Below are 9,719 nucleotides of genomic sequence, written 5' to 3'. Positions count from 1 at the left end.
TTAAAATGCCAGGCATTATGCATGTTAGAGTATGCTCCTACTGAAAAGGAAGGTAGAGGAAAGAGAAGTTGCATAAGTCCTCTCCCTGTAACATTTTAAAACAGTAAGAGATGGTAAGAGCAGCTGGAGGAATAAGAGAACTCCTAAGACAAATTGGCTTAGGCACCTAAAGAGACAAATAGGTAGCCTAGGGAATTGACATGAAGTCTAAGAGAATGGTATTGGTTCTTGGAACAGTTTTGGAGAATTATCAGTTAGGTGACCAACTGAGAGGAGGTGACTATACTTAGTCCTATGGTCAAAAGTCTCTCAGAGATCTTAAGAGTATGGTACCACTTTGGGAAGATAAGGACCAGGGATGAGTTCAGGATGTGGAAACCTCCTGCGGTTGTAAACCGATATCGAGAGAGTACCCATGACTCCCTTTCAGAAAACCTTATCATTAATTAGGCTGGATTCAATTTCCTTCCGATTAGCAGAGGAAAGCCAAAGTTAGAGGAGTTAGAGGAGTAGAGCCATAAGACCTGAAAAAGAGACATTCAGGCTAGCTCTAGATACAGGAAGAACCATGTGATACAAAGACAGGCTAAGTACTGACGGGCAAATCCTTAAGATGAGGTGAGAGACAAGAATGTAAGCTGAAAAGACCCAACTAAAGATAGATCAGGAAAGGGGTATAAGATAGCAAAGTACTAGGGTTGAGCCTATCAGAATCAGTGCCTCAATTCCCAATCAGCACTGTTTAGTTAAGTATTTCAGGCAAAAAGTAGCCCAAGGAAGGGTGAACCTGGGAAATAAGGTAAGAAAGTGCAAAAGCCAGACATATTAGCCATTTTGGCAAGAATGTACTAAGTCTAGCAGTTAATGGAAGATGAAAGTTAAGGAAGCTATTAAGCTACTGAGTGCCCTAAGCAGTATGGTTTCAGACTAAGACCTGAGATTTACTTGAAGTTTTGGAGGTCCTTATGAAAGAAATGGACACTACTCTCAACTTCAGTATAGCCTACCATCCTGAGACGGATGGGCAGACACAAAGAATGATATGGATGTTAGAAGATATGCTACATGCATATGAAGCACTTTGTGGGAGGAAGTGTAGATCTCCCTTGTGCTAGATAGAGCTTAATGAAAGAAGTACCATCTAGACCTGACACATGTCATAAGCTGTGATGACATTGTGCTCCAAGATAACTAGTCTTTGAGATCAGACTAAAGCGAATCATTGATCAGAAAGTTGAATAGTTGAGAAACGGGCAGTTTCCATTGGTCGAGCTTGTCTGGGAAGGTCTTATACCAGAAGAGGATACGTGGGAGATGGAGACTGAGATAAAGGAAAAGTATCCTAAACTTTTCCAATAACATATTCGAGGACGAAATTTATTTAGAGGGGGAGAAATGTCACATCCGGTAATATGGTAATTAGGAATAAGGAATATTCTTAAATAATTAAGGGTCAAAAGTGACAAGGAGAAATAGAAGAATTTTGGTGGAAAATGATTATTATAATTTTCCAAGCCCATTTATGGAAATTTGACTAATTAAGGAAAATTGATCAAAAATAATTATGAAAAAATATTGCCAAGTCTTGGAAAATTAAGGAAAAATAAGGACAATGTTTCTTGAGAATTATATGGGATTATAAAATTGGTTTTATGACCAAATTACCCTTAGAGAAATTACAAAGAAATTTAAGGGCGATTTAAGCTAGTTTAAAGTCCTTTATTTGGAAAATTCCAAATAAATATTTTTAAGGAGGATAAAATCCCAAGAAAATTTCTTTGATATCCCAAGGAATTATAAGAGATTGTAAAATTAAAAGAAGACCCTCAAGTATCCAGGATTTTTCCCAATTCCCCTGAGAAGTGGAAAAATCACTAAAGGAAAGGAAATTAGTTTTTCCTTTTTATTTAATTATTGGGAAATTAAATTGGAGACAAAGAGGAAATTTGGGAAGATAAAAATGAGGAGAATAATTTATGGATCTGACAAAAAATAATTACAGAGGCAAGAGTACTAAATTATAGAAAGGAGTTAAACCCGGAGTAAAAGTGCACCAATAAAGCAAGAAGCTGAGTCTTGCACTTTACTTGGCCTACAAGTTGCCACTTGTCAAGCCTTTAATGGATGGTAATTAGAGCTTTCCAAGTGTCAAGCTACCAATGGAGAGGATCTTGACTTTTGAAATAATTTCAATTGTCATTAAGTTAATTAAAAGGGAAAATGCAAGACTAAGTAGGCACTTGACACTTGGCTTCTCATTAATGTGGGTATATGGGATATTTTGTGTGCATTGAATGAGCTTCTCCTCCCTCATTCATATCCCTCCCCTCACATATTCTTGAGTCCCTAGAAGTTCATTCAGCTTGGCACTGGTGAGATTGAAGGTTCTGTCTCTTTGTTTGACTTTTAATCATTCACCAGATTATCTTGTTCATCATATTCCTCCACATATTCCATATTGCAATAGAATCTTTTAATTACTTCTGGGTAGTATTCCCCTCCAATGCCCAACCAATTAGAATAGTGCTCAAGTGGATTACTTAAGTCCAAATTGATTTTCTCATTCTTTTTCAAGCCATTTATATCAACAAAAACCACATGACAAAATTTTTGATGTGCAAAGTCTACCTTAAACTTAACCATGTTTACATCCTTATTCAGATTCCCAACCAAAAACTCAGATGATTCAGATGGAGTACCTTGGGTGGGAACTTGGCGTGACGCACCCTCACTTGCTTTCTGTTTCCTTTGTCTCGGTTGCTTGGGTATAGGAATTCTTAGTGCATCCTCCACAGCTTTCTAAACTGAAGCTTCATTATCAGATTCTATTTCTGATTCCTCACTGACCATCACTAGCTTTGATTTAGACTTTGACCATGGATATTTTCTCTGAGAGATAGTTGCTCAGAGCTTTCAGTCTGGCTTTCTCTTATCTTCAATATGCCCCTTTTCTTTGAGGGTTCTTCCCTTACTTTGGGTTTGTATCTCTTCTTTGTAGTTGAGGGAGTAGTTTCTCTGGATTGGGTTTATTTCTTGGTGTTTTCTTCTTGGCTGACATTCAGTTGCTTAACTCTCGCCATTTCTCAGTCTTGAGAGAGATTTTGGAGGAATGTTTGGTGGTTTGAGAGTTTAGTAAGATTGGGAGGGATTGAAAGAGCTTAGAGTGTGATTTCGAGTGAGGAATAGTGAGGAGTTTAATGAAACAGTGAGAATTTAAACGTTACGTGAAACAGGGGTGACCGTTTTATCGATTTAGGGTTCTATAATTGACGAGGGGGTTTTCAAATTCTGAATGTTATATAGACACATAATTTATCGATCAAGTTATCAATCAATGCATGATCGATCACGTGTCTGATAAATAAGAAGAACACATAAGAACATTGAAGATAATTATCGATCAAGTTATCGAACAATGAATCATCAATCACATTATCGATAAATGTTAAGTAAATGTGCGTACCTATTCTGGTTTATCTATCATTTGATCGATTAACATTTTATCGATTAGTTATCGATAATTCTTACCTATTTGATGGATTTGACTGAGATTTCTCATTGCTGTTGATCGATGTGTTGATCGATAATTAAGTGATTGATTAGATTATCGATAATTTTCCTTCTATCATCTCTGATCAGTTCCATATGCCTTATTTATCGATAAGTTGATTGATAATTCATGTCTTATTCAACATATAATTATCGATGTGTTCATCGATCATACCATACTCTGTTCACCTCTGTTTTTCCACAACAAAATAGAGCTTCCTACAAAACAAATTTCTATATACTCTGATACTTAAGTTAGTCTTTTAATCATCAAAACTTTAAACCTAAGTACTTAAATTGGAGAAGTAGTATAAGATTTCTTACCACTCATTGGGATTTACCATTCCCAATTCTCTTATGAAGTAATTGAATTTCTGTTGATCGAGAGGCTTTATGAATCTATCTGCTATCTGATATTCAGTGGGAATGAATTCTACTTTCACATCTTTCTTTTGAACATGCTCTCGAATGAAATGATGTCGAACATCAATGTGCTTGGTTCAGGCATAATGAACAGGATTCTTGGATAAGCTTATTGTGCTCGTGTTGTCACACAGGATTGGCATTTCCTTCAAGTTGATTCCCAAATCTTGTAGTTGCTGTTTTAACCATAGAATCTGGGCACAATAGCTGGTAGTGGCAACATATTCTGATTCTGTAGAGGATATTGCCATAGTATTCTGCTTTTTACCACGAGACGAGGCATCCTCCCAGAAACTGACATTGTCTACTCGTACTTTTCCTGTCTATCTTATAGCCTCCATGATCAGCATCTAAGTATCCTATTAGATATTCTGCTCCTTTCTTCGGGTACCAGATTTCTAAATTTTGTGTTCCGACAAGATATCTGAGGATTCTCTTGATGGCTTCTTCATGTGATTCCTTGGGAGTTGATTGGTATCTTGCACATATTCCCACACTGAATTGGATATCTGGTCTGCTTACCGTGAGATAGAGTAGTGATTCAATCATTCCTCTATAGTTGGTCAGATTCACATCTTTACCCTTCTCGTTTGCATCCAGTGAGATAGTTGAGCTCATAAGAGTCTTCACACTTTTAGCATTTTCTAATCCATATTTCTTTAGTAACTCCTTGAGATACTTCGTCTGGGATATGAATATGTTATTTCTCTTCTGCTTGATTTGCAATCCCAGGAAGAAGTTCAATTCTTCCATCGTTGACATCTCGAATTCACCCTGCATTAACTTAGCAAACTCTTGACAGAGATCCTCATTAGTAGATCCAAATATAATATCATCCACATAAATTTGAAGAATTAACAGTTCCTTTCTACTTCTTTTGATGAAAAGTGTAGCATCCACTTTGGCTCTTTCAAAACCTTTTTCTATCAGGAAATTGCTAAGCCGTTCATACCAAGCTCTAGCAGCTTGTTTTAAACCATACAAGGCTTTTTTCAATTTCTAAACATGATTTGGAAAATTTGGATCTTCAAAACCAAGTGGTTGTTCTATGAAAACTTCTTCCATAATATAACCGTTCAAAAATGAACTTTTAACATCCATTTGATATAATTTAAAATCTTTTATGCAAGCAAAGGCTAAGAGTACTCATATGGCTTCCAATCTAGCTACTGGAGCATATGTTTCCTCATAATCAATACCTTCTTCTTGATTATAGCCTTTAGCTACCAATCTGGCTTTGTTCCTGACAATTTCACAGAATCATCGAGCTTATTTTTGAATATCCATTTGGTGCCTATGATTGGATTGTCATTAGGTCTGGGTGCCAACTCCCAAACTTGATTTCTCTCAAATTGGTTTAGCTCTTCTTGCATTGCTACTACCCAGAATTTATCGGATAGAGCCTCATCAACATTGGTTGGTTCAATGTGTGAAATGAATACAGAGAAACACACTTCATTGAACACTTGTCTCTGGTTTTTGACCCCTTTATTGACTTCACCAATGACTTGTTCCAGAGATTCATTTCTATTATGTCTCCAAGCTTTAGGCTGTTCAAAATTTTCTTGTGAAAGAGGTTCATTTGAATCATCCTTGTTTTCTAAAAACTCTTCTGAAGGTACTTGGTTTGAAGATTTGTTCAAATTCAATTTTTTAAAATTTTGAACTATCTCAGCATCATCATCTAGAGGTTTTGAAATCGACTCAGTTTCAGCAAACACAACATGTATTGATTCTTCAATAGTGAACGTACATTTGTTCAAGACTCTATAAGCTTTACTATGATTAGAGTAACCAAGAAATAAACCTTCATTAGCTTTAGGATTGAATTTACCAAGATTTTCTTTGTTGTTGTTGTGAATGTAGCACTTACTCCTGAAGATCTTTAGATGAGCCAAGTTAGGCTTCCTTCCTTTGTACAGCTCATATGGAGTTTTCTTGAGTAACGTTTTAATGTAGGTGAAAGAGAGCCTTTCTGTCGTTCGCTTAGAGGTTCTCGCTCAAAAATTTATCCAAGCTATGCAGTAGAGCAAACTCGGGTCGTTCTCTTTTGGGAGCCTAAATTAGATGTCTAAGTTAGATTAATGCTATGCAGAGTAATGAAAAAGGGGTTTTTGGTGTTTTTAGCCATTAATGAAATGCCAAAACTAAATGCAATGAATACTGATCTAAGTTACTATGTTTTTGGATTTTTCTAAGATAGTGGTGATGAAGTGAAGTTAATGATATGAAATCTCTTGAATATAGCTTTGAAGCAATCATAGTTCAAAATAATTTTGGGAGTAGAAATCACCAAGTCTTCTAATGAAAACCTTAAAGAACCCTTTAAGTCTAGGATCTTAATCAATGTCACCCATTTCATAAGATCCTATTAAGCTCACTTGGTGCGTGTATTAAGATTAATTAATGCACTTGGTTAAATGCAAGCTCAGATCAACTCAACAATCACACATTACCATGCAAGACAGAGAGTATCAAAAGGGATGCATAGAAACATATATGTAACCACATATATTAAAGCTCAAATTCAACATTAACTAATCCAATACACAAAACAATCATCCAGAATTGATTACAACCATAATCAAAATAGCTCAGCTCAAATTTACAAATCCTAGACCTAGAAATTCATAAATAAAGAACTAGAACTCATAGATGAAGCTAACTCCCCTTTGAAGCTCTTGGAACTCATGCTCCTTCCACCATATTCAAGAGTTGAGAGGCTTAGCTAGTCATAACTCTTGAACCAACTCCAACTAGATAATGTTCTTCAGCCATGGTAGCAGCAGATGGAAGAAATGGAAATGGGATTAGGGTTTCTGAGGTGAAAATGAGAGAAGAGGATGAAAGATACGAAGGTGGAGGCTGACTCCCTGTCATCTGCTGTCATCATACCTAAAATAGGGTTTCTAACCCGAAACTTACGTGCATGGGTCGGTTTTTGGGGATGGGTAGGTCAAAATTTCCCGAAATGGTCGGGTCTGGAATTTGCTGCTCCGAGGGGTTCGCCGCGGCGAAACATGGCAGAGACCTGCCTTCACGGATGGGATTTCGCCGCGGCGAAGTGAGATGTTGGCCGCGGCGAACCTAGGCAGAGGATCTTCTCTTGTTTCTTTTGCCTTGAGTTCTTCAATTCTGACCCCAAATCTTTAGTGTCCTACAATAAAAAGTAACAAATTGAAGTATCAATTGTCCTAGAGGTTAATTGAATCCAATTAACAACTAATTATGACAATTTAATCCTCAAAATGACACTAACTCAAAGTAAGAACCATAAATCTCAGTTAAGCACAATTTTCACTTAAAAGGACCAGAAAGTATGACAAAAATCATGGATAATGATATGAAAAGAAATTAATATTTTGAGCTCAATCAAATTCCCCCACACTTAGACCTTTGTACTCCTGAACAAAGCGTGAGAATAATTCAAAGTGACACTAGAACAAAGAGAAATACTACCATGCTTAAAGATGAAAGTAGAAGATTAGTAAGAAATTCTCACGGAATTGACATCAGTAAACAAGGACATGCTAAGAAAATGAGCACAAAGGAAAATTAACTTAAAAGATTGATTAAGAAAGATCCATCTCACGGATAAGTGTTTCACTCTTAACTCACTTGTCTTTAGGGTTATTTCACTCCAAGTATACTCAATCCAATTTCTACCATAGGCTTGTAATAATTCTACCTCTCCACCATGGGAAACAACTTTGCAAATCAAGAGGACTTTTCAGGGTCAAAATTTGGAATGGAGGTCAGTCGGAATGAATGAAATGAGAATGAACATGAAGATGAAAATGAGTACGAACATACAAATTATTAAAACAAAATTAGTCTAAATAATAACTGGGAGAGAAGTTACTTATTTTTAATATTTACATCTCTTTTCTTTTTTTTTTTTTTATATATCCCTTTTATATACTTTTTTTTTTTTCGGCTGAGCAACTTCTCTCTCTTTTTTTTTTTTTTTTTTTATGTTATGTTGCATGCATGTACTCAAGATGAAAGCTCAAAAGGGTTTGCAATGGTAAAATGATTAGGTTTGTGTTTGGGAAATGCGGGTATGAAATCGAATGCCTCTATCATTTTTACAAAAATTGATTCGCTGAGCTTCGATTAAGAACGAGAACAAGTTCTAGAGAAATATGAACTAAGCAGATTCACTCAATTTAATAACTTAAGGTCCAAAAATCCTTCCAACAAGGCTCAAATCTCAATTAGTCAATCTCAAAAGTTAACAACCATATAGTCATAATTTCAAAGCACATCATCATTTACTATCTGTCAAAAACATGAGAATAACTAGTCTAAGTTCAACCCTCATTTAAAAGCATGAAAATTTTCTAAAAGCACTAGTACAATTTGAACTCTTCTACTAATTTTGAAAAAGGATGCAGGAGTATGACGATTCTAAGCCGGGAAAATTTTTTTTTTTTTTTTGAAAACCAGCTGAGATTGCAAGGAATTTATTAAATTTTTTTTTTTTTTTTTAAGAGTTCGCCGCGGCGAAACATGCCCGAATGGCTTATTATTCGTGAAAGAGGAGGCTTCGCCGCGGCGAAACAAGAAGTTGGCCGCGGCGAAGGCAGAAAGCGAAAATTCCTGTGCAATTTCAGCTCTTCAGCAACTAAACTCAAAATATTCACAATTAAACCAATCTATCAGTTCAAAAACACCTCAAAATCATCTAAATGCATGGATGCACGAGAAGCATTTGCTAAAATCCACAATATGGACCTCCCCCACACTTAAACACAACATTGTCCTCAATTTGTGAATTAGGGATAGCAAACAATGCAAGGAGGCTCAGAAGTGAAAATAGAACAAAGATTAAAGCAAGCTAATCAGAAATCATCCAAGTGAACAAGCGTAAAAACCAATGAGGCACCATAAAGTGTAAGAAACAATCCAGCCTCAAAACAACACAAGAAACAAAAGACTAAAGAAAAGAACAGAAAACCACAAAAACAGAAAACTAAGACTGATGCTCAGGGTCAGCTGCTCCAGATCCTGACGGTCCTGCACCTGATGTGCCTGCTCCGTCCATACCCATATGGTGCTGTGGCTCCTCCTCCTCAGCCGGTAAAGTGAAGTTCAAACGATCCGCAAGCAAAGCATCAAAACGGCGGCGGTAGCGACGTTCTCGCTCATAGAGGGCATCACGGTCCTTCTGCCGCTTTATCTCCCGAATGAGTGTAACGCGAATCTGATGAACTTCCTCAGATAGCTCGTCAATATCATCGGCAAGCGTGTCTAAGGTGACGGGCTGGGGGGGTTCGGGAACATCAGGGCCTTCCTCGGCTGGATCAGTGGCGGCCTGGCCTGCACTAACATCGTATACGGGGTGGACAGGTGGGTGGGGTGAAATGGTGGGTAGTTTAAGGCGCTCAAACCGGAATAGAGGGGCAGGCTCAAAGTAGCTGTCATCATCAAATGTAGGAACTCCGCACTTGCGGAAAAGGTCAGAAACAAGATGGGGAAAGACAATGCTATTGGTGATTTTTTTGGTATTGACGGAAGAATGGAGGGCGGATTGAATGATTTCAGCTACGTCAAAGGATTTGCCGGTCATGAGGAGAAAAACAATAAGAGCTTGGCGTTTGGGGAGGTTCTGGAGGTGGGAAGTAGGTAGGATGTTATTGCAGACTAAGTGTAGCCACGGCTTTGCCTCAGGCCGAAAATCAGAACGTTTTAGGTACAGTTCAGCAGTGCGGGGACGATGCCAAGTGGCACCATCCCGGCATAGG

This window comes from Neltuma alba, unplaced genomic scaffold (genome assembly GCF_004799145.2).
Source record: "Neltuma alba isolate B1F8T4 unplaced genomic scaffold, ASM479914v2 tig00002193_pilon, whole genome shotgun sequence".
NCBI lineage: Eukaryota > Viridiplantae > Streptophyta > Magnoliopsida > Fabales > Fabaceae > Neltuma > Neltuma alba.
Note: the sequence above shows the minus strand (reverse complement) of the source record.